Raw genomic sequence first — 6,000 nt, 5'->3', positions numbered from 1 at the left:
TGTAGAGACAAATCCCGGTCCAGACTTAGCGCACATCGCGAAACAACTGCAGGTAATTGCAGGCGACTTAAAAGAAATAAAAGCGGAGAGGCTAACCGCCATAGATAAGAAACTAGAATTGCTGGACTCGCTTCATAGCAAAATAACAATCTGCACGGATCAAGTAACGCACCTGCAAAAAGTAGTTTCAGACCTTGAACTAAAGCTTGACGACCTGGAAAATTGTTCTAGAAGAGGGAACCTGATTGTGTACGGCATTCCCGAAAAGCACGATGAGGATGATGTCTCACTCGAACAAACTGTTAACAACATGGTTATTAAGAAAACACTGGAACTAGAGCCTGTAGCAATCGAAAGAATTCACAGGCTCGGGAAGCCAGACGCTAATAAAACCAGGCCAGTTATTTTAAAACTTCTCGACACGCGTGACAAAATCAAAATCCTAAAAAACTTCCAAAAGCTAAAAGGAACTAAATTAGCGATTAGTGAAGACTTTTCAGCTAGTGTTCGTAGCATATGGAAAAAGCTGTGAGATAGCGCCAAATCTAACAAAGAATCTGGTGACAAAGTATGGTTGGTATACGACAAGATTAGTATCAATCGAGTACTTTACCGCTGGGATAATACCGCGGGCGATAAGGTTGAGATCAAAACAGAACGCAATGCTCCCTCCAATCAAAAAAACCCAAAAAACCAAGAAGGAACACCACCCATGCGCACTCGCCGCCATCAACCACGTCCAAAATAGTTTTTGTCAATGTGAATGCACGCAGCATACTGAACAAACTCGACTCGCTAGAATCAGTACTTCTTACTGTCGACCCTGACTTCTTGGCTATGACGGAAACGTGGCTTTCAAACGAGATTGGAGACGCCGAAATAGCACCTCCAAACTACTGCATTGTGAGAAAGGACCGAGCAACACGCGGTGGTGGAGTTGCCATTCTTATTAACAAACGTATTCGATTCACACAGATGCCTGTTGTTGAGGGTGCTGAAGCGGTATTCTGCAATTTATTGTGCGGCTCATTTTCAATCGTAGTTGGTTGTGTTTATCGCAGTCCAGGGTCAGACCATATCGCTATGCAATCACTGCACGCATACATGCAGCGCAATGTGAAAGGCAAGAGACTAATCCTTTTGGGGGACTTTAATCTGCCCGACATAAACTGGCGGACCATGCAGCACGCGTGCTTAAACTCGGAAATCCTTTTTGATGCAATGCTATCTTTTAACCTCAATCAGATAATAATGGAGCCAACACGGGTGCAGGCGGAGAGCTCCAATATACTTGACCTGGTATTCTTAAGCGACCATTTTCCAAGTGACAAACACAGTGTAGAAATTCTCGATGGGATATCGGACCACAAGCTAATCGTGTGCAGCGCATCAATTTGTGCCAAAAAAAGCCACTGCCACTCGCAAAAAAACGTTCCAGATTTTCAGAATGCAGATGACACCAGCATAATTGACCATCTATCAATAGAATTAGCACCGTTTGAAGAAGATTCGAAACGCGCATCCATAAGTGTCGATGAATTGTGGTTAAAATTTAAACATACCATAACGCACTGTATAAAATTATATGTACCAAACAAAACAAAAAGATCAAAGAAATATAATCCCTGGATTAATCGTGATATCATTCACGCGAAACGCAAAGTTAAAAGACTCAAGAAATTCCTTAAACTAAGTAAAAGCAATTCTAAGACTGCTCTCACAACTGCCATCACCGACATGAAATTAAAAATAAGAACCGAAAAAAAGAACTATTTCACTAGCACCCTTCCTATTTTCATCAAAAACTCGCCGCAAAACTTTTGGGGCTTTCTTAAAAATTCAAAGTCTAGCGAAAACGCTAGTCATCCTCAAGATGGCCTTATTACCCCTTCTTCGCTCAATGAGCACTTCCAATCAGTTTTCACGGCCGATGACGGCAATCAACCACCAATCGACATTTTGAACAAAGAACCATTGAAACTGCCCGTGATAACCGAGCAAGGTATCTTTCATCTGCTCCTCCAACTTGACACAAAAAAAGCCTCAGGACCAGATAACATTCCAAATTTGTTTCTCAACCGATATGCGGAGTGGATGGCAAAATATCTGTGCATCATATTTGATAAATCCCTAGCAACATGCACCATACCGGATGATTGGAAAAAAGCGAAAGTTAAACCGATACACAAATCAGGCCCAAAAGATGACGTAAATAACTTCAGGCCTATATCTCTTACTTGCACTTGCAGCAAACTTCTTGAACATATTATCTTAAAACATATCAATATATATCTTGAAAACGAACGCATCTTGTCGCCTTCTCAACACGGTTTCCGTAGGGGGCTTTCTACAGTCACGCAACTAACAGAACTAACCCATGATTTATCCTTAAGTGTGGACAACCAAAAACAGGTCGACCTTATCCTATTGGACTTTGCAAAAGCCTTTGATAAGGTTTCGCATAAAAAACTAGTACAAAAGTTAGAATGTACCTTAGGCAATGGCTCCGTTACGAAATGGATAAAAAACTATCTTACCGGTCGCACACAATTTGTTGATTTCAATGGACAAGTATCCACATCAGTTCCCGTCTATTCCGGTGTTCCCCAGGGTTGTGTTCTTGCTCCGACCTTATTTCTAATTTTTATTAATGACCTACCCTGTCAAATTTTCCGTCCACGTCAGACTTTTCGCGGATGATTGTATAATTTATCATGAAATAAACTCTGCAGAAGATCATCTTGCCTTAAACAAAGCCCTCGAAATAGTATCAAACTGGTGTTCAGATTGGCAAATGATACTTAATGTTAAAAAATCAGCTATAATGACAGTAACAAGAAAAAGGGAATGGTCAGAGTTCTGATATACCATCAATAGTATCCCACTTCCTAGACCAAGTCATCCCTTTACTAGCGATCTGAGATGGGATGCCCACGTTTCTAACGTTACAGCTACCGCACTGAAACGACTTTTTTTTCTGAGACGAGGCCTTCGACTAGCACCTTCTGAAATTAAACTGTTAGCCTACAACACGTACGTGAGATCTGTTCTTGAATATGCGAACATTGTTTGGTTCCCGTACACAAAAAAACATATTGCGAAGCTAGAAGGCGTGCAAAGAAAAGCTGTTCGATTTATCTTTAACAAGTTTAGGCAAACAGACTCACCAACTGAAATGCTCGAAGAAGCGGGCATGCTAACGCTGCAAAAACGAGCAAGACTAGCACGCCTACGATTCACGTACCAGCTACGCCATAAGCAAAACAACATCGATGCCTCCAGGTACATTACACATCAACAATCACGACCCACCCGTAAGAAGCACCCCGAAATGCTACAAGAATACGCATCCCGTACGGAATGTTTCAAACACTCATTCTTCTCAGCATCAATAAGGGAATGGAACAGCTTAGCAGCTATGATTACTAGCAGCAATTCTTTAAATATTTTTTCACGTCTTGTTGAAGAACATTTGCGTTTGGAACCCTAATATTGCGCTATTGTGGTCATCTTTGCAAAATCCATTGTTTTAGACTGTGTTATTTTGACTCTTCCACACTGTAATCATTTGGATATAGTACAATTACTGTTAGAACTTTGTTGTTAGAATTTGGTTAGAATTTGTTTGAATTTGATTGTTAGAAATTGTGAGAACTTGGTAGCATCAATGTAACGCGTATCCTAAACGATGTATAACTTACGGATGTTTTTATTGTGTGCTTTTATTGTGTGTTTTCCCGATGTCCTTTCTGCGAAAATCCCGACAAGGGATTGGCAGTATTTTTAATAATAATAAATAAATAGCAGGTCACGTGAGTTTTGTAGCATGAATTAACATAAATTGCTGTTTCTATTTTACCACAGTCACCGAACGGTGTACTCTATAAACACATCACCTGCATTAAACTTCGTGTCAGCACAATGTATACAATGCTCAATTACATCGCAAAAAAATACGTGTTTCATGCAAAGAATTTCCTAATGCGTCGTTAGATATTCAACCGTTAAAATTAAAAATAGCACCACCGTGAACGAGATTAACTCCATGACCAAATTTCAGTGCAAAAAGCGCTTGAATAACTGCACCTTGCAGGTATGCAATATACATTGCATGAGGTTTTAGATGTGTGGTGACATCATTAGTTCAGGTTACATTATTTTTGTAGAATTAGCTTTTTAGTCACGTTTACTATGCTTTTTAATGTTAATATTTCACCTCATCAGTCATTTAGTGATGGACATTTCATTTCCACATCCTTAAATGAGAGTTACGAATAATTATTATCCAAGCATTCTTTAAAGATATATGACTGGTTTTTATCAAAGGACCAACCCTAGAACGAGTTCCGGGGAGGGGGGAGAATGTAACAGTCTTATAATTTGAAAAATAAAATTTTCGGCTTTACAAGCCGGAACGTCAATACGACAGCAAGGCACGCCATCGTGGGAGGTTTTAAATATTCGGAACAATAGGTCGGCAAAATAAATGGAGCCCACGTAGACTCACTCAGTAAATGTGCTTTTATCTTGGGACTCGATAGAGGGCCCATCCTATAGCCGGAATTTCGGTCACATATAAAAATATTTTTCTCTGCAAAACATTTTCGCAATAGACTGCTTTCAATAGAGTAAATCAGCGCGACATTTTTCGAATACACCTGAGATAGTGGAATGACCGATCAAACTTTACGTGAATACCTATCACTTTTCGTCTCCACTGTCTCTTTCCAAGTTCGTGTTCTTCCTTTCTTGACATTCAACTTCACAGTAATTTAACAAATCCGCATCATATTGGTTCTATAGAAGAAAATAGCTTGTGGTATACGCATCTCAAATCAAACTTGGGCGTGCACTTACGCCCCATGTCACTGTTTTGTATTGATCATTTCAGCGTTCTCATTTCACTTACGGTATTACCACGTGGTTGCGACGGCAAAGAATACGGTACGTGGGTTGCTCAAGACGACACTTTTTATTGAGTGAACATGTGCATAGGAAAGTGCAAAGTACTAGAAATTCGTGCTTTACACAGATAGCAGTAATTAGAGCATTGGTCGTCGGTAAAATGATCTGCGCGAAGGTATGTCGCCATTTATACACGTAGCATCCATATTGTAGGTGTCTCAAGCTTATCAGAAGATTCTAAAATAATCTAGAAGTTTCGCAGACGCCAAGCGTCCTTTGCGCAAGGCAACTGATTAATATGTGGTGTTTAACGTTTCAAACCCACCACATGATTATGACAGATGCCGTAGTAGAGGACTCCAGAAATTTTGACAACCTGGGGTTCTTTAACATGCACCCAAATCGCAGCACATGGGCCTACAACATTTTCGCCTCTATCGAAAATAAAGCAGCCGCAGGTGGGACTTGATCCCGCGACCGGCGGGTCAGCAGCCGAGTACCTTAGCTACTGAACCACTACGGCAGTGCCTTTGCGCAAGACAGTGACATAAAAATACAAGCGAGCGTGGCAGTATAATAATGTTGCGATAAAATTTCAGCAGATGCAACATGTTTCACTGTGGATGGTATTTTCATACAGAACCGTCAGCGGGTGGCCACGCGTTGCTAGGTGGATCGACGTCTTTAGGTATTTTGAGTAGACTAAATTTCTACCTAAAACATACGGCGTGACGACAGCACTCACGTTGGCTGTAAATATTAACGAAACGAAGTGCACGCTTCGGTTGCATGATATGCATATCATTAAGAAGCTGCTGTGTATTTCTCAAAGGTCGAGATCCTCAATGGTCGAGCGACCCTTCCCTATCACTTGCTGGGTGAAGGGAATATATCCATGTAATGTTTACAGCCAGCCTATAGACCGCAACAACTGATGGTGTGGGCCGACATCACTCCTGTAAGTCTATTTAGTGATGTATTCGTTACAGTGAAAAGTAACTAAATACCTCACTCGTTACTCAAATAAAAAAGGGGAACATTTCACGGCTCCACGTTATATAGATACATAAAAAAGGTAACGCATTACAGTTACCG

The sequence above is a fragment of the Rhipicephalus microplus genome, unplaced genomic scaffold (assembly GCF_043290135.1).
Source record: "Rhipicephalus microplus isolate Deutch F79 unplaced genomic scaffold, USDA_Rmic scaffold_16, whole genome shotgun sequence".
Taxonomy (NCBI): domain Eukaryota; kingdom Metazoa; phylum Arthropoda; class Arachnida; order Ixodida; family Ixodidae; genus Rhipicephalus; species Rhipicephalus microplus.
This window is presented reverse-complemented; position numbering follows the sequence as displayed.